General features: G+C 45.7%; 1 protein-coding gene across 1 annotated transcript in view; it reads right to left on the bottom strand.

Annotated features, from left to right (window-relative positions):
• Positions 1 to 24,381, bottom strand: part of LOC119393360 (hemicentin-2) — a 66,239-nt gene that overhangs the window by 26,563 nt on the left and 15,295 nt on the right. The window lies entirely within an intron of this gene.

The following is a 24,381-nucleotide window of genomic DNA, read 5'->3' as shown; positions in this document are numbered from 1 at the left end:
TTGTATTAGTTGTTCCAAGAGAGTTTAAAAGAGATCTAGAATGACCGCTCTTAAAGCTTTCGCTGAGCCTGTGCTGCGTGTTCCGTGCAGGCCTGGAGTGTTTTTTTTTTTTTTTTGACAGCAGAGCTGTTAAAGCTGGCAGTAAGTCGTCCGTTAACAAAGCCGCCGCCGCGCCGAGGAGCAGCCACCGCCGAGCCGTCGCCATAGCAACCGCCACAGCTGTGTACGTGCACACTGGCAGAAAGCATACCGCAACGGCGTCCCGCCCATCGGCGCCTCTGCTCAACAACCAGCTGTGGGCTGTCCACATTGCCGGCGCGGGGAGGAGGAGGAGGAGGAGGAGGAGAGGTTGAGGAAAGGAAAAGGCGCAACTTCTGCAACTCTAATTGGGAGCACGGCTCAGCGCCTGTAGGGGAAAGGGGAAAGGGAGAAAGATGAGAAGAGGGAAGAGAAGGAGAGGAGGAATGCTCTCCATGACCGAGGACGCGGCTCACATGACGAAAGTGGCTTTCTCAGGCGCGCGCGCCCACCAGCTCGCGGCTTCTGTCCCACAGACGGAGAGAGGTGGCGCGCGAAGGGAGAACAATGTCCGGTTGCTATGGAGACGCCCGTATGAGGAGGAAGAGGAATAATAGATTTTGCTAGGTTTTGCTAGCTCTAAACTTAGCTGCTGCTAGGTTTTGCTAGGCCGGTTCTCGGATCTCAGATCGAGCAGCTTAGCTGTTGCTCTAGCTTTGTGCTGCAGTGCAAACTTCTTCACTTTTTAGGGGCAAAGCACCTTACGACCTAGATTTGTCGTCAACCGTTACTATAGAAAACCGTTGCTATAGTCAAAACGTATGTGTGTATGTTGCGATTACGATTACGATTATAAAGTCTCAGATAAAAGTCATATGGAGCACTCAAAACACTACGGAAATTTAATAAAAATGAAACAGAATAATAATTTAAAGGCACCATGTTCCTGAAATCAACACATCTGGCTTTCACAATTCTGAAGGATGTGCACAGTGGGATGTGGAAGTTGTCGTGCCTGACAGTTTGTCTTCAACGAGAAACCCTGAAGAAATGCTTTCGTAAGAGCCCCCTTGAGTTGGAGACAACATTAGAAGTCTCGCGGCATTGCCTCCTCAAAGGCGAAACATATGTGTGTATGTTGCGATTACGATTACGAAACAAAGTACAAGCACAAACCTTTTATACTAGTCGGTGACTTCGACGAGGAAATTATGGACAGCGACTGGATTATGCAGTATATGATGTCTCGATACGCTCTACGATGCATTTTATATGACTGGAAACAACCAACAACCACCCGAGGAACATGCATAGACCTTGTCATTGCCAACTTTAGATTAGATAGTGACATGAACAGCGCGTGAAGCACACGAGGACGAATAACCGACGAGGACTAGCGCTGACTTCCAACTGAAATTTATTAACACAAACATGGAAAAAAACGAGAACAAGATGGCACACGTGATCACAGCTAATTTGAAATGCGCATGACGGCAGACATGGAAAGGGAACCGAGATACACAAATAATTAATAAGCAAAAACCACAAAAGCGGTGATCACGTGTGCCATCTTGTTCTCGTTTTTTCCATGTTTGTGTTAATTAATTTCAGTTGGAAGTCAGCGCTAGTCCTCGTCGGTTATTCGTCCTTGTGTGCTTCACGCGCTGTTCACGTCCCTATGGAATACCAACTAGCCCGGTCACACACCTTGCTTTAGATTAGATCCACTCGAAGAGCCATTGGCTCTCCATTTGCCAGACCACAAAGCAGTAATAATGAAGGGCAAACGGAATCCAGAACTCAAGACGATATATCAATTATAACAAGAGGATTAAAACAGAAGAGCATTAAAGAGGAACCAAGTAAATACATTTGTACATATATACACTTTATGTCACCCAAATTACATTCGCAGTGGCAACGCGCTAGTGACGCACAGTGACATACTGGTACGATACCCGGTGCTTCGCCACTTGTCATGATTCACATTAGTGGAGATGCGGTGATTTTTTTCTTTTCTTGACTTGTGCGCTCGTTAAACCAGCGTGTATACCCTAACAAGCTCGGCAGCCTGTTTCATTCAGTGTTCTTTCTTTACTCACTTTCCACAGAATAAGGAACATTACCGGGGTCCGTATTGACAAAAACGTCTTATGCTAGAATATTTTGTAAAAAACGAAGAAAATGAAAAAAAAAAAGCAGGCCAAAGCTGAAGCCGGGCATGCTGAAATTGAAGACCCAGGTGTATACGTGAAGGGCCAACATCACATCGATACCTCACAAGGACTCAAGTCCGTGAAACAGTAGGCTATTCAGGGTGTGTTTCTGAGCGTAACTGTTGACTAACTTGCGTGCTAAGTTTACTTTATGTAAAAAAACACTGATAATTCATCAGATATGTGTTTGAGACAAATGTCTCCGCAACTGCACGTTTTGTCCGGTTAAATCTCTCAACTTCATTGGCATTGGCGTAGCCAGCAAGGGAGAAGGGAGTATGTTCACCCTTTCCCCCAAAATTTTTCAATCTTGCATGTGTATGCATGCACGCACACCTACAAAGAGACACATGAACATACATAAATGATAATCGAACCCCTTCTCCCTAAAAAAAAAAGAATTCTGGCTACGCCTTTGTTCAACTGCCCATGTCGTGACGAAGTTTTGTTGGAGCACGAAGCACAACAAGTAATGTTTTTCTCTTCTACTACTTGTACACTGAACAAAAGCTTATCCGATTTGATCGTTTTTATCAGTGGACGTTATGTTTTTTTGCTTTCTCTTGCCAGAAGCGAACGCAGATGCAGTTGCTTTCTGCTGATTCCGGCTTTCCTTCCGCGATGCCTGTCACAACAGAACCGCGTTCGGACGCATGAAGGTCAAAAGCGAGCGCAGCAAATTCCAAACCCGGGTTAGGGCTCGACGCCTGCAGTATTAGGGAGACGCAAACATGTTGCTGCTCCGGCTGAACAGGAGGGCTTCCGCAGACGGTGCATTCACCGCCGCGAGAGTCAATTTCCCCCGCACAACAAGGTACCGCGTTTCCTTTGTCGTCTCACTTCCTCTCATACTCTGGAGACTTGGGTCCAAAATGGGGCACGACACGCGGGAATAAAGGCAAACCCACAACGCACTTCAAACAGCATAGCGAAGTCGAGACGGGCGAGGAACGAGACGTCAGCGTCAGGCGTCGTGCGGAAAGAGACGTCGAGACGGCGGACTTTCGCACAACTACACGCGTGTCAAGCTTATCGCGTAGAATAATAATGACAACAATACAAAAATCACTGCATGACTAAAGTGCTGGCAACAATGTATGGGGTTCGTTGCACCGTTCAGAGTCGACCACTCCTGCAACGCTCTGGGCTGTGTCGTTGCTTTTGCTTTGTTAGTTATTCGCAATTTTTTAAAGCGTTGCCGCTAGCGCGTTATGAAGCAGGAAAACAGTGAAACTAGGAACCTCGCCTCATCAGGTGCACTGAACAGAGTGCTCTGCTGTAAGAGACGTGATACTATGCAGAGTACATGGTTCGAAAGAGATGCAAGTATTGGTCGTAAGTGAAGCCTTCGTCATCTGATACCTATCGATTTTATACGCCACAGACAGTATATTTTATCCTCGCTGAAGTTTATGCTTCTCTCGCTTGTTCATAATGCACGCAAATTTCGTTACTTTTTGTAATTTCTGTATTTGGTTGTGTTTTACATGACTCCTTTAATGTTTCATTGTTCAATTTTGGGATATTTTTCACATGACAAAAATATGACGTGTGATTTCTTCGTAATAATTGTAATGGCCTGTAGTGGATGGTTTAAACATTTTTGGTGCGCATAGCGAAATAGAAAATGATACAAAACGGATAAGCGATACCTAAAATGCGTGCGCGCGCGAGAGAGGGAGAGAGAGAGAGAAAGCTATTTATTGAAAGCAGAATGTTCAACCAGCGTACATTCGCCTACTTGATATTCTGCAGGGAGAAGGGAGGAGGTAGATAAAGACCTTAAGAGAATGTGGGCAGAAAGGCATGTAAAAAAAGGAATAAAATGCAGGTCTTGTAATAGCTGTCCTAGGCGATGAATGGACTGAGTCTTACAATTACAGTTGCAGTCGTATAGTTAATGTAAACTATGAAAAAAAAAGAGAATAAAAGAACAAAGGAACACTTATGGGCACAACACACACACTTTCTTAATTTCTCAACAAACAGGCAAGCATATGCAGGCAAGCAAAAGAAACAGACAGCAGTGCCGAAACGTAAAGCAATCCGTCGAGTGCGCGCATTGCAAATGTGTGTGTGTTTCCCTTTACATGTACACTTCGATAATACAATGCGGGCGCGCTCTGATCACGTTGATTTTGCGTATGATGAACACAGTCGTAAAAGCGTGTGCGTGTGTGAAGGAGGGGTGGCCGCATGCATCCGTGCTTGCGTGGGGACTGGTCTCTAACCCACTCCCAAAGTTCGGCGAGTAAATAAAGCTTCAGCAATATTCATCGCTTAATCGAAACCATCAGAAGACACGCAACGAGGCCGCACTAACGAGCTCGTGATTACTTTCCGATGCCATATCCATCCGCCCATTTGCGAGCGCGGTCGGAAAACTATTTTTGCTCTTGCATATATCTCGTCTTTTTCAGCATACATCAAAGGTTTCTTCCGGCGGGTACTCCGTAAAGGTAGATTGTCGAGGTATTGCTATCCTAGTTTCAGGATTTACCCAGCAGGTCGGAGTGCTGTGTGTATGCGTTTTTTTAATCAAGAGTAAAAAAAAAATCATTCTTTTTACAAAATCTACCTCAGTCAGGGTCAATAAAGAATTCGGGAAAAGTGCGCAAAACTTGCGATACTGATCGACGCTACATGAGCTTATTCCTTAAGCCCCAGGTAGACCGAATAAAGAAACATGATCGATACTTTTCATATCTCGCAACATAGCGAGGGACGCTATCTCAGCGCGTTATCTATCGTGATCATCTGAAAATAAATCGTCATCCACCAATACAGTAGTATATACCTACTCCCGCAAGGCACAGCAGTGACCCCCCGTCATTATTAGTTTTGATTGTCGTTGTTCTTTTTCTGGAATACTGCTAGGGAGCCTACATAAACGACACGTTCATGTAGGCTCCCTATAGGATACTACAAATACACGACGAGCTCTATCGTAGAGTATCTGAATTTCCTCTCTTTTTACCTCATTGCAGTCTTTACGATATCAAAAGTGGTGTTTGCTTTGAGACAACCTGAAACATTACAACGTGAGGGTTTGAGCTTGTTGCTACTCCAGCCTCAATAGCACCGAACGCAAAACTGTTTAGACAAGAGACGGCAACAGCTTAGTCTCGCTGAGCTGAAAGAGGAGTTTATCAATTGTTTATGCACTCAACTTGACACAGGAAGATACTTGTTGTTTAGCATCACCAACTTTTCTTTTCTAGCTCGTCGCAATACGTTTACTGCGAGATAGCCGACGCACGACGCCTGACCACGGAACGAGAGAGAGGTGGAGCGAGAAGGAAGCTGCTATCACTGGAAAGACGGGGCGGCGCTATAGCTTATAAGGGCATGAGGGGTGCGGCAGGCAGCAATTTAATAGACACAAAGGCCAGCGCTCGTGGCAGCTACACGCACCGTTTGGGAAGCCGACGGGCGACAGCTGCCGGCGCCGCAGCGGACTAGTGCGGGTCGCGCGCGTTGAATCTCGTGCTCTGCATAATACATTACAGGGGACACTAACGAACACGCGGTAGTAGAGGCAGGCTTATAGGAAATTATGCAGGCGATGGCTGTAATACGCTCGAGGATTTGCAGCCGCGTCGGCATGTGTGTGTGACGCTCTGCGGTGCCGTGCCGCGGACGTGGCCGCCAACGTGGAGTTGCGCCGTGGAGGGCGAAAGCCAGTGAGCCCTTTGCCGTGTCGCTAAGCAGAGCGCGCATTAACAAATTGGCTCGAAGTGAGTGCATTTCGCGTTCCCCCTTTCTTTTCGCTCTTTCCCGCTTGTCTGTGCCGCTTCCAAGAGAGCTATATGTGTTAGGGAAGTTCGCGTCCCCAGAGTGTAGTGTGCTGTCGGGGTTCGGAAGAGAAGGTTAGGCACGGTGTATGATGCTTGTACGAGCGTATGCAGTCACCTCTCCGGGGAATAAAGCACGGTGCCGGAATCAAGTTCACTGCCTATCAAACTCAAATTAGAGAGCGAATACGCCTCGGTTGGGTGACGGTTCTTTACTTTTTTTGACGTTATGGTACGCCGAGCTTTTGTTCAACATTCGCGGAGAGGGCGGAGTGAGTCAAATTAGTTAAAAGCTATAGTGTGAGCGTTACTTCGGAGAAAAGCAAGAAGGACTACATCGGTCCCCGTTGTGCAGAAAAATTACGGACTAAAGCGATTCTATTAGGCGGAAGGTGGCGCTTATTGGACTAGCAAGAACGCTGCAGGAAAGTTCACCTATTATACGATGGAGTGCCCCTAAATGCTGATGCTGAGGTGCAGGGCGTACCGAGTGCAGTGGTGGAAGTTACGGTATTATGACCACGAGATCATGTACATGTTTTATATCAACAATGGCGACAGGTAACGATACCTGTTGGCAGAAAAAAAAAAAACTTGCCTGTCGAGCTGTTTTCTTCGTATTTGCTGTAAAAAGAGCGGTAGCTATGTTAAATTTCCCGAAAGCCCCTATACGTGCTGTTACCTACCAAAATTGTTATATTTAGTCGAGAAAAAGAGATAAAAGAAAAAAAAACACGGCTGATCCCTCCGTCATAGAAATCGGTATAACGCGAAAGTGAAACGTGTCTTCACAGAAGTAGTGCTGATTGTGTAGTGGTATATGAGAGCTTGTACAATGTCTATTCGTGTTTGGCAGCTATAGCACCGTTTGACGTGGATGCACCCATGTTGACGCCTAGTGGCATGTCTCCATTGCGACGACTAACGCCCATGATCATGATTAAACGGTTGGGGTAGCTGAAGCTGTGAACATATATTTGGACACATCGAATCGTGAATCCCGCGTAAAGATGACATCAACAAGCTCATAATCAACCCTGGTACACGATATGCACTTCTTCAAGACGTCGTCAATCAAGGAGAGAATTGGCACGGTGTGCGCTTTCTAGTAATGGGTAATCGACGCCTGTGCTCGTGCATACACTACCACACTGCGCTTCAGCAACACGCGAGGCAGAGGTTCGTAGCTTGAGCCACGAACGCGTGCGTCCCGCTGGCCTCTGTCTCGCTCCGCCAAGGCACGACATTCGCACGTCGAAGTCGTGTCCTTTCTGCAACACGTATTGCAGTAGTTTGGCTTGTTAGTCGGTGCTCTCGCAATCGAAGCAGTCGGCGGCGGAGAAATCCCGTTGGTGCATGTGGAAGCTGCACTTCGCGCCAGATATCAATCACTGCGGTGAAAGCATACTCGTACAATTTTCTCGACAACAGGGCTTTGTTTACGGCGTTGTACTGCATCGGCGAATGCTCCTCTGGCATTCATGGCGCGCAATGCTCAAGGCCCACTTTTTATCTGCATATCTATATATCTCTGTCTGTTTAGTTTGTGTATATCTGTAACGATGAGCACAGCATCAAAGTGTGTATTTGTAATTAATATAGAACATGGTATCTTTATAATTTATAGTATGTAATTAGCTCAGTTAGGTATATTCACATGAAGTGACATGTATGATAAGCAGGTGACATGTACGTACGCAAGGTATAAATTACGCTTAGTATTTCTTTATGTTTTAATGTCAAATATAGGAGCAAGAACCATGCCACGCTGCTACTTATCACCCCCCCCCCCCCCTGATCCTGTCTCTTATCGTATTGTTATAACGAATGTCTAACTCTCTTACACATACATTTAATGAGATAAAAACGCCAAATAAAGTCACTTCATGTTATGATTTCAAATATAAATATTTCCGGAGAGTATGTGTGTACGTTGCATAATAAACCAACGGGGAGACAAACAAAACACACGCAAAAAAATGAAAGCATAGTGAAACTGCTTGCTGCGGGCCCATTAAGGTGGCAGAAAAGTTTACTTCATTTTTTTTTCTCTAAAACCTTGAAGGCAGCACCAAATAATTTGTTTGTGCTGCCATTTAGGCGAAGATAGGATGTTACGGCATACCATATGCGCGAATAAACTTGGAGGAGTCAGCTGTCTTTAGCTGATATAGTTAAGCGCACCTACGACAGCACTGTGAGTGAAAGCGACAGCCATATTAGCAGCAGAAAATAAAAGCTTGACAGAATATTTTTCCGCCGTGCCGGAACGCGCCTGTGCCCTCATTGCTTCGGAGATGGCTCTCGCAACACTAAAGGAAAATGCACAGCGGCACGAACGACGCGAGCCCCGATGTCCATAGCGGCTGATCAGCATCGCAAATATATCGCGTGCGCGCCTCTGCCGCCGCATGGCTTCATCGTGGCATGCACTTTGTTGTGTTCTCGCTGAGTGAGACGCTTTATGCGCGGATGTTGTACCGATCAGGGCGAGAACAACGTGCATGGGAAGAGGAAGATTCCGAAATTGAACACAAGAACAAAAAAGAAAGGGTAATCAATGCACGTCTGGCTATGGATGTGCGCGCCGAAAACGGCTTGTGCGATCCATGACGAAGAAAGGATATGCAAATATCGCGAGATCTCCTCACGACGGTCCGCCTGGCGCAGATGCGGCCCAGTATCCCCTCGGCGAGAAGAGGCCACTGCCTCGGACATTGCTCTACCGTAACCAAAGAGACACGTGTTCCATAGCCGAACGGTGAATAGGGAGGGGATGTTAGGGAAGTCGTTGCCCGAGTAACCACTTAAACGGGCGCTCCCGTCGCCGGCGAGTACGGGGAGAGTTGGGAGGCTTCTCCAGTTGCGTACTGTGGACGGTCTGAGAGCGGTGGAGGTTGGAGAGAGAAATATCCAAAGCTAATGGTTTTATTATCCGGCGTTCCTCGACCGTGCACTATGGTCACTACACCCCACTCGGCCCTTCGCGCTTTCACCACCAGCTGTACCGACTGTGGAATGGAGAGAATGTCGGAGTACGGGGAGGTGTTAACGAGATACGCCGTCTTCCACCCCTCCCAATGACCGGAAAGATCGAAAGCCATTACCAAGTTTCAGCGTGAGACATAAGAGAACAACAGGGACGCCTATTCATTTCTGAGCCTGTAAAATGCCTTCGGCTTGTGACGCCAAGGCACTTCTCTTGAAGTCAAGGCAGAAATGCTTACTGTGGCACTAGCCACACTCGACGTGGTATGGAGCACACGAAAAATATATAAAAAGATAAGTCCCACTAAACGAGTTTCAAACTCGCAAGCTCCTTGTGACTAACCACTATTTCAGACGGGAACAAACAGCGCTAGACACGGGAAGGTGATAGGACGACAGACAGGGAGTCCCCGTGTCTAGCACTGTTTGTTCCCGCCAGAATGATGTGCCAACCAGCCTAGTTAGGTGCACTACTGCACCACCACTTCTTACTTCGGTAGCACATGTGAGAAACCAGCACCATTTTAACAGCGAAGCTATTTAAGCTATCGGTAACTTGTGCTCCATCGTGCAAATCTCCACAGGTCGGTATGCGCCACAGCAATTGGGCAAGCCCCACTACCGAGTACAGCCGGTGCGAGTGTCAAACGAAAACTCTGCTCAGCGAAGTGGAGCCCGTGAAACACGCGAAAGGGAGAGAGAGATGTGTTCGTCTTTTTTTTTTCTTCACGTCTGAAGACGCACTATGCTTAACCACGAATAGATATCAATAAACCACTAAGGAACCAAGTGTTTAAGATTGTTCGAGGCCTCGTTTCTCTCTGAAGCCTTGATCAAGCCACGCGTGCTACATTATTCAAGTCTCGGTACGGCGCGCCGAGAAGAAACCATGGGAAATAGTGCACTGCTTCATTAATCATTACATTCGAGAGTTTGTTTCCAAGCGTTTCTCTCGTAATGCCGCACAATAATACGAATATAAGGTAGCTTTTTGAAAAATTGTTATTGTTTATTGATAAGATGAAACTTACTTATACCAGCAGCTATGCGAGAATCTTCTTTCTTAGAGTGAAAGCTTTCTCAGGCGTTGTGAATTTTCTATAACAAGCAAAACATAATGCTGTTTCATAATGCGTTTCAGCTTCTCTGGTTAGCCATCTGTACAGAACACGTGGGCGGTCATTGGGTGCGTCCCGGTTCATGATGACGATAATTTTCTATCCATGACACATGGCAAACCTTCGACTATAACAGCTCTGTTGTAAAATACCCGGAGCACTTAATATATCGAACATCGGCCAGTGCGAAACGCCCAAGAAGTTGGCTTCCCCTCAGAAGTAGTTCGCTTTTACTCACGGAAGGGGACTTTCCCGCATGCATTTGAGAAACTTAGCGATGTGATTACAAGGGCCGTATCAATATCGCATTTTCTCGCCTACAACCGGCCCCTGAATATGAACCCCACCGCCAGCATCAAACCGCGTAAAAATAATAACTGAAGATATCTCTGTGTGTTACCTTCAGCCGCCTTCCTTCCATTTTCGTGAAGCATTACCGCGAAGCGACCTTGCGCACCAAAACTTGTATACAAAATACGGAAAATTCTTTAAAAGTCTCATATCGAATTATATAATATATCGAATTTCCGTCTTTTGAGCGAGTTCGATACGTTCCCAACGACAGCGAATCACATGAGGTCACTCAAACACCGGGTTGTTAAAGTCTATGTGCCTAGATGAAATCATGCGCGTATACTGCACTAAATCGCTTCCTCTAATTCTGATTAAAGACCCCCCTAGGCAAGAATTTTCCATGGTGCATTCAAAGGTGACCTATTCAATCCTTCCAATGGTGTTCTATGAGCAAGACCTACCCCGTTCTGCAGCGTAGGGTAGCGTAGTGAACTCTTTCTTCTTAATAATTCATGAAGCATTACGCGCCAGAACCACAATATCATTATGAGGCACGCCGTAGTGAGGGGTTATAAAAATTTGGGCTATCTGGTGTTCCTTAACGTGCACTAAAATTTCACAGTAGACGAGCCTCTAGCACTTTGCCTCTATAGAAAGTGCGACTTCCGCGGCCGGTGTCGAACCCGCGACCTTTGGATCAGCAGCCGAGCACCGTAACCACTGTACCATCGTGGCGGACAGCTTTTCCTTGTTAACATTCTTGTCCTTCACTTTTCCTCCATCTCTCTCCCCCTCTTTTAATGTCTAAAGAAATAAACATGAGGAAGGTTACGCAGATCTAATGCGCATTCTGATCTAGTGCAGCATACTTTAATGCAGTGGTCGCTTAAATTCTGTGTAAAACTAATATCGATTTATACGTTTACATTTTAAGACGAAAGTTTTCTTGACCGCGCCCTGCCTCCCCCCCCCCCCCCCCTCTATTCCTTGAGTCATCTCCAGAACAACGCCTCGAAACTGCCTGCTTTCTCAATGACAAGAGCCCGCATCTTCCGCAATTTGCATTTTGACAACATCGCATTTCACAGCATGAAATACAGGCATCGCGGGCTGTGTGCTCTTATATCATGTGTGCTTAATGCCAGACTGCTCGCATCGTCATCACTTCGAAGTTTGCTCCCACGTTACGTCGTACAGCTGTCACTATTTCAATAATCGAAATCATTAATCACTTTCGCAGCTGAAACTACAGGGGTTCCTAAATCTATAACGTTTCGGCGTCGCCACCGTTGATTAATATTCTTCTTTTACTGGCACTTTAAAACATGCACGGGCAACGGAATTACGTACCGTTACTTAGCCGAGATATCCTCCGGGCTATGAAAAAAAAAAAGGAGGGCGAAGAAAAAGCGTTGAATGCTAGTGCATTCAGAGGATCGGAAGCAATAACCCGCCTTCCTGCATTCATCATGTTTGGTTGCCATCTGCGAACGCAATCCGACGCATAGTAAAATCCGGGCCGTGACAAATGGAAGGAGAGCTGACGTGGACGTCAGCGTCAGCGTAAATAATGGCATTGCCACCACGTCGTTCTTGCCATTGCTCGATCCGCTTGAACGTCCAGTATGCTGCACGCTTCTCTGCAATACGCGCAGAACGTTATATTTCGGACGACCTAGCTTCGTTACAGTCCGGAGAACTCCGTAGTCACTTTTGCTTCGCAGCCTGTGCGTGCATCATAAAGTCCAGCGTATCGCACAAAACAAAAGAGCAAACAACGGGCAAGCTATCTTTTTTTTTTCGTCCTTCGGGTGACACTGGAAGATTGATCGCTGCAACCGAAGTGAAACAGAGCGAACTGAACTCGTTTTACTTTCAGCAGGGCTAAGCAATCAGCCATGGTGTATTCCGCACGTGGGATAACACGAACAAATTTTCCACGTTTGATGCAACGTGGATGTTCATTCACGTACTGACATCCACAGACCACGCGCCATCTTTACTTTCTTTATACGTACTGCCTCTATTAAAGACGATAGTCTTTCTTGGGGAACGTAAACGCAGAAATTTTGGTCTGTCTTTCTGTCTGTCTGTCTGTCTTTCTGTTTGTCGGCACGTCCCTCGATTCAGCCACTCGGCCAAAGTTGAACCACTTGCCCAAGGGCCAGCCGTCTTGAACTGGTACGGCTGTTCATACTTGTGAACGTTGTCGATCAAAAAGTAAATATCATGCATATCTGAGGTGCAACATCACTAGGTAAGTATTAGGTGGCGTGTTCCTTTAATAGAAAATGCATACATACGTAATTTTAAGGACCCTAGTTTCTTAAGCTGCGCTTAAAATGCATAAGAATGGAAGCTTGAGCGAGTTGGTATGCGTTCATCTTTGTTGAAACAGCGCTCACTAGACGACGACGAAGTAAAAGAAGGCACAGGACAGGCGCTGCCTGTCCTGTGCCTTCTTTTACTTCGTCGTCGTCTAGTGAGCGCTGTTTCAACAAAGCTGAAAATGCGACTGCGCTGAAATTTGCCTTCCTCCGTGCCCTTCGCACGAGCTCATTGTTGTGTTTCGGTTTCGGTTCTGTACTGCACTGTACGAATACCATGGGTTGGTGTTGAAAAACTTTAGTTTTGAGAAGGCCAAGAAGGTGAAAAAAATATTTAAAAAATGAAAAAGCAGCGTTGTGGGCGGCCTTCAGGCTGCCGGTTGTGGGCGCCACTCTGGCGTTCTTGTTTTACCCAGGCGACGTGTAAATAAAAGAGTGTGTGGAGAGTACTCGTTGAGTGCGGACGTTTCTCTGCTTCAGCGCTTCGCGCCAAACCGCGTTTTCGGGCTGGCTGGCGTCCCCACCGGTCGCGTTGGTCACCGCCGGTCTTCGCCTGCTGCTGCGCCGGGACTACCAGCACGCAACACAGCACTCATGTTTCCCGACGTATTGCCAGATGGCGTCCATATCTCACACAGCGCCTCTTCTATCGTCTTTACACGATATTTGCAGCGAAGTACGCAGATACGCGGCCAATTTTTATTCTTTCTAAATAGTAAAGTCAGTCGTATATTCTTTCTGAGCAGTAAAGTCAGTTGTATAATTAATAAGTTTTCCGGAAAGTATGCGGAAAGTTAAAAGAAAGGCGAAGTCAAATGGAATGGGGGCAACTACAGGAGAACGGCCTCGTTTTCATTGATAGCCAGGCAGTGCACGTGGGACCATTTTACTGCTTTGAGCACCCGAATAAGCTTTTCTAAACAAGAAAATAGGAAAATGGGGTAATTTGTGATTGCCATTGAGAGCTTCGAAATGGACCGATATAACTAAAAAAAATGTTCCACGGAAGCAGTGCTGTTTTTTATTTCTAGGTGAAATGTAGTTGCTTAAACTTGCACAACGCCGTTAGTCTTACGAAACTGTAGCCATTTATGTTAGACACCAGTTCGTCTTTTTTTTTTTTTATCGTTCATTGACAACTTGCACCAGGCGAAAATTGATTTTTTTAAGTGGGACCCGTAGTGATTAAAGTTGTATGTAAAATGAGACGACTCTATAAAAAAAAATTACCTGAGCCACCACGTAATGCCTGAGCGATAGTACGGTAACATAACATTGCTTTTATTCGTGCGCACCGGAATATATGCGAACTGCAAAGGCCGCCACTGTACGCGATAACTTTCAGGTGCATACAGCCGGCCTCCGTCACTTTATACTTGCCGCAGAATTTCTCCCATGTGTTCCATTAAAGGTTAGCAGTAACATATATTCTATCCTTTATAGACTTCGAACAGACTATGTGGGGGGGGGGGGTGATTCTTAAAAGGAAGAAGGAAATGAAAATGGAAATTGGGTGTGGAGTGCACGATAACTGTCTCTCAAGTGAGGACACCTCAACCGATACACTCACGGGGGACTGGGGATTAAAGGGACAGTGAGAGTGAAAAGAGTATGGTAAGATGGGAGGTCGTAGCGCAGGAACCGGAGAGGCAGTAACCAATGTAATATTCTGAATCGGCGTGGCTGATTACTACGGGGAGCTGAGTCTTATTTGCCACCGATGGCGAGCGATTGGTGCATTGTGGGACCTCGGGGGAAGATGTTATCGCTAGATAAAATGACTGGGTTGATTTATGTGCTTCCGACTGTGTCGCTTTTATAGAACACAATGACTGCTATCTGTACTGTCGGGGTGGGACGAGTTCTACGACGACAGAGTGGATGATAGATAGATAGATAGATAGATAGATAGATAGATAGATAGATAGATAGATAGATAGATAGATAGATAGATAGATAGATAGATAGATAGATAGATAGATAGACAGACAGACAGACAGACAGACAGACAGACAGACAGACAGACAGACAGACAGACAGACAGACAGACAGACAGACAGACAGACAGACAGACAGACAGACAGACAGATAGATAGATAGATAGATAGATAGATAGATAGATAGATAGATAGATAGATAGATAGATAGATAGATAGATAGATAGATAGATAGATAGATAGATAGATAGATAGATAGATAGATAGATAGATATGCTGATGGCAGGGAGGTTAGCTTGCGTATTAAATCTGATCTGTCTTTCAATGATCCAGCATTGGTAAGTATAAGTGAAGTTCTTTCATGATTTAAGTGCTTGAATAATGCGGTAGTTACGAGGAGTTAGCACAACTTTCTATCTAACGTGAATTGATTTTCAGCAGTATTTCTCTTATTTCCAAACGCAGGGAACTGTATTTTGGACCGACGCCTGTACTTTGTCGAAAACAGCCGTAATGGGACTCACGCTCCTGAATGTCAACGTGGCGTGGAAACGTTAGGGAAAAAAGTGAATTAATAATAAAAAGGAATGAGAGGTCGCATAGGTTACAATGTTATCTTTTGAATATAATTTTTTTTTTCGCAGAGGCCTAAAGCAAGCTTAAGGGTTCCTATTGCTACAATATTGCAATAGTTTTCGCCTGTCGCTTCATATGCAGCCGTGCCGGAGATCTTGCTTCAATGTTTTCTAGCAAAACTTTCACAAGAATATTTATCGTACTTTTAATTTATGTGCCGATGCTTTTGTAATGGGTAAGTTTCATATCGTCGAGTGAACGTTGCAATGGTTAGTTCAATTCCCGTTCTGCATCGCCCTTAAATATAAAAGTGACCGCTCGACCAACCTCCTCTACCTTCCTGTTTTTTCTCTTTTTCTCTGCAGGCGACAGCACAGCCAGTGCAGAAAAAGCAAGCTAATAGGTAAGCGGAGCGGACAGCGAACAGATGTTCTCGCACGTAGCGGCAGGACAGCCATCAAACAATCGTGTTCATGCTCCTGTGCGCACAGCTAACAAACCAACACATGCAAACGTGTGAGCAAAAAACTAAATTTCTTTTGCGTAAATACAGGCGCAAAGAAAAGAGAAAAGCTAATTTTTTGCTCAACTACACGCAAGCGGAGGAGGAAAAGAAAATATTCATCACTGCACCCATAAGTTCGCAAGACGAACAAATGAAAAGAGGTAGCCACGGTGGGCGTAGAAGAAAACAAGATGCAACGAAGCACCGAGATGCAAAAATTGAAGCGAGTGACCCGGCCAGCTCCCTTTATCTTCTTTAGGCACGTCAGTCGTGTCTGGTCGTCGGCGGCATTATCTCGTGGCAAATGGCCGAGCCTAGTGAGCGAGCCGGCAGACCCCGCCCGCTTTCATTAATCTTTTTTTTTTCGCTTGTACAACTGACTTTATGGTATTTTCCTTTTGTACGCCTGAAAGAACCTGTACCTCCCCTCCTCTTTTCTTCCTCCTTTCTCTCAACGACTGGCGGCATCTGTATATACTCTCCCCGTACACGGTCCCACGCTTCGCCGCCTTCGGATCACTCCTTCGCACTTGTTTCATTTATCCCATTCAGCCCACTCCTTTTCTTTCCGTGTTGCTAAAGATTTGCTCATCGAAGTACAAGGCGTTTCTCTAACGTCTTCTGTCTATCCTCCATCTTTCGCTCCACTCCTTTCTTTCCGCATCCTTTACGAGCAACTCTACCTTACTCAACTTTCTCTCTCTCCTTCTAAGGACAGCTCTCTCTCTCTCTCACACGGCGTGTCCTCTTTTGGCTGGCCAGCCACAGTGGGCAGTAACGGACGAGAGGAGGACAGGACGAGGAGCTTAAGAAAGCAGAGCCGATAGTTCTCCGCTTTCCGCTTCTTCACTCGCGTGTTCTTTTGCCCACCCTCCGTGTTTGTGCAGGGCCGCATGTTTTATCAATGGGTAAGAGAACGCGCGCTGATGGCCGTGTCCCGGGGCGCACATTTGCTGGAGCACGTAGTACGTACATACGTATATACGACCACGGGGTCGGGCTGCTGCCCAGACGCGAGCTTCCAAGACCGGGGCTAACGAAGCACGTCTATGGTTGCACGTGAGACGCGCTGCCCTCTTTGCCAGCGGAATCGGACCTCGCGTGCTGTAAGAGCCCGCTTTCAACGAGGCTTGGTGGTGTCAACAGCAAGACAGAGAAAGAGAGAAAGTGCAGTGGTGGGAAAAATAACAGGATAGCGTGCGTTTTTCCTTCGCTTTTGCGATAACTTTGGCAAGGGGAAAAGAACACACTGACTCACGCGATCGAGGGGGAATGTCCTGTACTGAAGAGAACACAACCTGCTGAAAGGAGTGAGCCGTAACGCCATAAGAAGGCGGTGGCACCTCGGCGCATGTCGCGCCAGCTAAGACGCCCGTCGCCCCTAACGATGGCGTAAAGAAGAAAGCTCATTGATAATGCATAGAGTTTGCGCCGGCATTAGTATATGGGAGGCCATGATTCAGACTTTGAACCTCCACCGGCGCTCTTGTCTTTTTTTTTGGCGCTTTGTAAGTTTACCGGTCCTGCTTCGTAGAACACTGGCTTGAATCGACCCGGACCGTTAGGGTAGGATTTTGTGAACTGTAAAACGAAGGAAAGATCTTGTTGCCCCTTGTTTGTCTTATCTTTGTTCTTCTGAGTGCCCCTAAGTTGTTTGGGACAGTAATGGGCATGTGAAAGCAAAGGAAGCAGCACTCACACTTAACAACGTGTGAAGACACTGTCATCTGGCATTGGGCAAATGCATATGACAAAAAAATAAAAATAAATAAAAAAATAGCCGCGAGAATTACCGTGGTGCAAAGGGACCATTTCTTCCAGGTTGTACCCTTTATTACACACTGACTTAGGCAAAAGAGAAATTTTGAAATTTGCTCCCTCTGCATCAATTTTGTTAATAGAGAGCATAATGTGACGACATTATCCCAATATATTTTGTAGAAATGGGAAGGATACAACTGCATTTTTATGCGTTGTAATCGTAAAGGCTTTATAACGCTTGAAAATCACAACGTAAGCCTTTAATTATTGAAGGCAGAGTTCTTAAGCAAAGCTGGAACTTACACTGAAAAAAATAAAAACAGCGAACTTGACGCAGAATCCTGAACTTTATTATTTGTATTCTGCGTACTCTGCGTACTTCACGCTTCTTTCCTGTAGAGGTGGGGGGGGGGGGGAGAGAAAGAAGTATACATTTAAACCTCCCATAGGCAGAAACTCGCTAGCTTGGGCTTATCGAAAGTTGCGCCCAGGCTTCCCCTAAGGCGCCAGAGATCCCGGGCGTTCATGGGCAAAACACTTGCCACGGGCCAAAACAAAGAAAACCTCAAACATAAACGCATGTGCACCACAGGCCGAAAAATCCCTGACGCTGCGTGGAGGCGTCTTGGCCGGCACGCACTGCTGCGTCTGAGTTTTTGTTCCTGTGAACCAACAGCCTGAGCTAAGCATTTGTTGGAGGCACACCACGGGTCGCTTTCTTCAGAACCCTCGGGAGTGTAATAAAAGCGACGCTCGTTGCTTGCCAGCACATTTTATCACGGATTTTCACAAAGCGTAAAAATACCTAGCTTTAAATAAATCTCCCCATCCGAGCGTATAGAGAGAGGGCGAACGAAGTTGTTTAACCGAAATAAATGTGCGGTTTGTATCTTTTACAGCAAGAAAGACAAAAGCTAGACTGTAGAAGAAGGAGTAAAACGCAGTTGCAGCAAAAATACGGAACAACATTTAAGGCCACTCGGGCAGATATTGGTTGGGGCCACGGTCAGAGAGTTTTGTTTTACTTCCAAGAAGGCTGCCTATAATATCGCAAGCGCTGCAGATAACGCTGTTCTTAGCGCTGCGAAACTAAAATGGTCGTATAAAATACACGCAACTGTTTCTCTGCTTCAAAACGCTCTTATAAAATGCTACAGGCCATTCCGATAAGCAAGGAGCACGCCTTCTTAAATTAAACCTTTAGCAATCGCTTTACGAGGAGGGCAAGTGATGCCGCATAATGGCGAAAGGAGTACGAAGCGGTGAGGATAGTACAGATAAGAAGAGCATTCGTTTACGAAGTCAGTGTATAATATCATTGACCAGATGTAATTTTACGGACAAGTGTAAAACGCTTCTCGCCGCTTGTACACTGGTAATGCTAGTACGCTGATAAAACCGCGGTATATCGTACGTGGTCATATAAAATAGCCGTAGCTTCGCGGTAAGACTGATTCTCGCCAAAATTCCTTATCACTTTATGGTATTTTCTCGAGCGTTCTTTCCACCTTCTCCCTTCCCCATCCTTCATGGTGTTCCACTAATGTAAGGTAGCAAGTAAAACTTGTTGCTGGGCCAGTTGGTACATGATACACTAAGTAGACTGGATGCACAGCGAACGGAAAAAATACACGTCCTGTCTATTTTTCTCACTGTTGCTGAGCGTCTCATTTACTCAGTCGAAGGTAATAAGCCAGAAGCTCTCTCGAATAACGTGTTTGTCTTGTCTAGCTCCCTTCTCTCCTCTCTCTCTCTCTCTCTCTCTCTCTATCTTTAATTGCACTATGACTTGATAAAAACTTAACATAGACATGGTTTTGTTTTAAGCCTTTTCTAGGCTCGCAAGAACTTCGGCCTATACTTATACGGTACGTGGTGTCCAATGAATATCGCTGATATCAGCATCAGAAGAAATGCATCGCAGTCATGGCAGTTGGGCTTCTGTTAGTGAGCAGCTTTCTAGCTGATAAAATCAGGTGTCTCGTGAATTGCTGCTATCTGGCCGTGTGTCATCGATGTCGAACCCTTTATTGTAAAGGTATCCCGCAGCTGCATCAGCCGCAACGAGTACTGCCGTAGAGCTGGTTGCCTTTCCGTCGGTACCAACCTTCGGATGGCCGCCGTGAACTTAACCAAAATAGTGCAGTATTGCACGTTTTGGTGCTACCAATAATGTTCGCTATTACGCCTTATTTATCCACGGAATGGTAAAGCGCATTTAAGGAGACTGAAGCTACTGTGACGCCGATGATGTTGGAGCGGCAAAAAAGTAGGTAAGTACATGCGAAGCACCGAATGCGAGCAGCATATATTTTAGACTTCCACACAGAGTCGTTGGTCCGTGAGCCGCGAACAGAAAATGATCATCATTATGAACCGGCACGCGCTCTCTTCGTCATCTTGGCTTCGCTCCCAGAACGCGTGCGACAATTTCTTCCGGCGCGGCATGCGATATCTCTGATAGACGAGACAACGAGTACAGAGAGAGAGAAATAATGAAAGAGAGAGAGAGAAAGAAAGAAAGAAAGAGAGAGAAATGAAGATATAGAAAGAAAGAAATTCTAAAGGAAAAAATTTCTTCGCGAGGCGAGATTCGTACCCGCGTAACCACGTTCTGAAGGCGAGCGTCTTAACCACTCGGCTATCCAGGCACGCTAGCAGAGCATACATAGCACAGACTTGTGTAGTATAGCATGGGGTTGGGAAAGGGAACTGAGGGTGAGGAAGACAGATGTGAGGGTGAGGGGAAAAGAAAGGAGGAGGGGAGAGAGTAAAGTATAGCATAGAAAAAAAAGACAAAGAAAGAAATAGAGAGAACGAAAGGCGGAAAGAGAAAGGAGGAGGGAATGAGAGAGAATCAAAGAAAGGGAAAGAAAGAAATAGAGAGTGAGAGAAAGGGATTGAAAGGAAGGCGAAATGAGAAATACAGAGAGAGAGAGAAAGGCAAGGAAGAGAAAGAAAGACAGAAAGACCAAGAAAGAGAAAGAAATAGAGAGACAGAGAAAGAAAGAAATGGATATAAACATAGACAAACAAGACATACACAAAAACAGAGAGAAGAGAAAAAAGCAAAACAGCAACATCCAGGACTACCTAGGTACCCTTCAGCTAAACTGTCTCTCTGACACTGCGCCTCGCTACGCTAATTTTTTTTCTTTCCTCTCTCTTTTTTTTGTGTATGCCTTCTTTGTCTCTTTTTATTTCTATTTATTTTTCTTCTCCCTCTCTCTCTCTCTATCTATTTCTTTCTTGTTCACGGTTTTTCCATTAATCTTTCTTTCTTTCCTTTCTTTCGCTCTCTCTGTATTTCTCGCTTCCTCCTTCTTTCTATCTCTTTTTCTCGCTTTCTTTGATTTTCTCTCGTCTCTCCTTCTTTGTCATTCTGCCTTTCGTTCTGTCTATTTCTTTATTTCATTCTATGCTACGCCTGACTCTCTCCCTTCCTCCTTTCCCTCCTTCTCACCCTCATTTCCCTTTCCCTCCCCCTTGCTATGCTATACTGTACAAGACTATGTTTTGCTCTGCTATGCTCCGCTAGCGTGCCTGGATAGCCGAGTGGTTAAGGCTCTCGCCTTCGGGCCTTGGGTATGCGGGTTCGAATCTCGCCTCGCGAAGAAACTTTTCCCCCTAGCATTTCTCTTTTCCTCTATCTTTACTTCCATTCTTTTTCTCTCTTTCTTTATCTCTCTCCGTACTCGTTCTCTTGCCCATCCGAGTTATTGCATCCCGCGCAGGAGAAATCGGCGCACGCGTTATGGGAGCGAAGCAGGAGATGAAGAAGACCACGACTGTGAAGAAGAGGACGAAGAGAGCGCGTGCCGGTTCATGATGATGGTCATTTCTGTTCGCAGCTCACGAACTAGCGGCCGCCTTAAACAGCTTCGCTGTTAGAAGAAACTAAGCAACTTGCTTTAGTTGGCCCTAACTTCTTTGTATTTCAGTTGGTCACGTCACGACTGCATGTTGCAAACCGGTAAGGGCGCGCTTTTTTTGGCACTGCAGATGCTGAATACAGATAGGGTAAAGAAAGTCGAAGATTCAGATTACGTATGCGGCAAGAAAAGAGAGATGGAATTCCTTAGTCAAGGCCGTTAAACAGAGGAAGATTGGGGCACGGTGAGTTATAGCCAAAGTGTACTGATCTCGTACTGCCGAAAACGATGAGTCATCGTGCCTGAGGCCTTTATGCAACGCCGTTTACTGAGCTGCCTCGACGACGCGGAATCGGAAAGACACCTTCATAAAATAATAAAACGAAACAAAGGGGCAAAATTGGATAGAAGATTGAGGCGTAGACAAATATGCGAGCACCGTTGAAAAAATGCGAAGTATAGCTGTTTGCACACAAGGGGGTCGGCACGATTTCGGCGCGAAAAACACCCCACCGAGCTGCTATAAATGACAGACCACAGGGCCTTTTTGAATGCACTGTATTCTTGCGACTGCGGGAGCTTTCAAAAGCAGAATAAAGAGGAAATATGCGACCATGCATGACCAGAACACTACAAAAAAAAAAAAGGGAGTGAAAGGGGAGTAAAAAGAACACAAATGCGTGCCTCATATAAGGCACGGAAGGAATCGAAAGAAGCGTCTTCACAGCGCGAATGCTCCTGTACGGGTGCGCGAGCCCGCGAATATCCTTGCTGGGCGAGCAATGAAATATAGTCGTCCGCGGCGGTAGAGATAAGACCGCGCGAAGCGCCCTCCTCTTCCCTTCTTGTTGTGCTAGGTTGCTCTTTATTTGTGCACTGTTCTTCGTCCTTCGTTCTAGTTCTTGTTAGCTTCCTTCCCAATTCGTCCCGACTCTTTTTTTTTTTATCTTACTGTTCCATATTTCTTCGCCCTAGTTCCAACTTCCCAGCGACATGCGAAATGCGCTCCCCCATTTGTTCTCGTCGCTTAGGATATTTTCTTCTATTCCTTTCTCCTAGCTTCCTTCCCGTAAGTCTTCCTTTACTCTTTCTCTTCTTTCTTTCTTTCTTTCTTTCTTTCTTCCTTCCCGTAAGTCTTCCTTTACTCTTTCTCTTCTTTCTTTCTTTCTTTCTTTCTTCCTTCCTTCCTTTCTTTCTTTCTTTCTTTCTTTCTTTCTTTCTTTCTTTCTTTCTTTCTTTCTTTCTTTCTTTCTTTCTTTCTTTCTTTCTTTCTTTCTTTCTTTCTTTCTTTCTATTCCGACCTTGCGCCGTCCTTCGAATACACGCTTCAGACTTATAGTGTCCTATTTTCTTTTCTCCGGCAGGACGTGACGTGGTCCCAAGGACGCGACGTACCCGGCTTTCTTTCCCTCGGATATTTTCGTTTTCCATTTGTCTGATGCCGAAACTAAACATAACTTGAAGAATCAAAGTAAGGCTGGCTTTAGTCCGCATGCCTCAGAACAGCGTGTGACCAAAGATCTGAACACGCTTCCATGAGCCGTGTTCTTTCACTCGCCACTTCACTCCTTGCAATCATCTTTGCTGTACTGTGGTTCCGCGTTACCGTTTTGCATACGCAATGAATCACTTCAGCTCGGGCACATTCTTGTAAACGAAAAAGCAAAGCGCCATCAATCGCAAAGTGTCTCTCGCTAACATTATTCGTTCACCAACGCGAAACTATAGGACCCGAAACGCCCAAAAAATTTTATTCATGGTTTTACATCGAAAGATTAGGCGACACACGGAAGTCGGGGAAGACGCTACTATAGCCACACTGTGGACGTACGATGGCAATCACGTTTTTATGAAAGTTTACATTTCAAGTTCCCTTTTTTTTCTGGATTCAGCACGTACAAGTGCTGAATGTCATCGCGTGCTGCAAAGCGACGAGTGGTAGCAAACGAGCTTTTCTATTCTTCGTTAAAACGCCTGCCTTTTATAAGCCTGTAGTATCTCTGTCTCTTTCTTCCTTTCTTGCCAAGAACCCTTTCATTCCATGCGTCACCCATTAATATACCTTGCGACGAGAATGCAGGTTACGGAAGAAAGGTTACGTATACGGCAGCAGAGCATTGAAATGGCTGCGCTTCCACAAGTCTTTTTGTTGGATGAGAGACTAGTCCCCTAATTAAGCTCATAATCAATTGAAGTCGCGAAAATCTTCTGTGCGACTTCCTAAATAAAATCCTCTGCGTGTGGGTATTTAAGCATATATAGGTTTGCAAACGAATGTAAAAGCACCAACTAAGAGGCGATTGACGCGGTATAGTATGTCAGTGAGGCAAAGAGCGAGCGATTAAATTCAGTGAATTAGTTTCCGGGGGAATGTAAGCTTCACGCTTATATCCATAACGGCAGCAGATAGTCACTAACGAGCGTAGCTTAATCCAGGAACCTCACCGAGTCGCGCAGGGCGTGGGCTGTGTTTGGGCTGCGGCTGCCAAACCGAAGATTAATTTGCATGCGTAAAATCGTGCGCAGTGGGAGGGCAAAGTATAAGGAAGGAATGAAAACAGTAGAGAGAGATAAAGGCAGGGATATCAACCACTTTAAAATAACTGGTATGCTACCTACACTGGAGAAAGGAATGGGGCAGTTTGAATGGGGCAGTTTGGGGCAGAGTAGAGAAAGTAAGAGAAAGAGAGAGAGAGGGGGGGCTTTGTGTTTCAGCAAAGTGAAGAAATAGCAAAAGGAAGCGCCGTTGCATAGAGCTTGAACTTACACACTTGATTGCTCGATACGACGTCATGAATAATTTAAACTTGGCATCACGGATGGTTCTGTGTTCTTGCACGGAGTTGTTTGTTCAGGGTTCAGATTTGCGAGTGTGTTGCTGCTAGCGTGTTACCGCTAGTCCCGCAAGCGTATTATCGCTAGCCGATTACACACTCCTAAAAATATATTATCTAGGGGTGTGCGAATAGTGAAAT

The sequence above is a fragment of the Rhipicephalus sanguineus genome, chromosome 5 (genome assembly GCF_013339695.2).
Source record: "Rhipicephalus sanguineus isolate Rsan-2018 chromosome 5, BIME_Rsan_1.4, whole genome shotgun sequence".
In the NCBI taxonomy this organism is placed as follows: domain Eukaryota; kingdom Metazoa; phylum Arthropoda; class Arachnida; order Ixodida; family Ixodidae; genus Rhipicephalus; species Rhipicephalus sanguineus.
The sequence above is the reverse complement of the archived record's forward strand: the minus strand, read 5'-3'. Positions and strand labels throughout refer to the sequence as shown.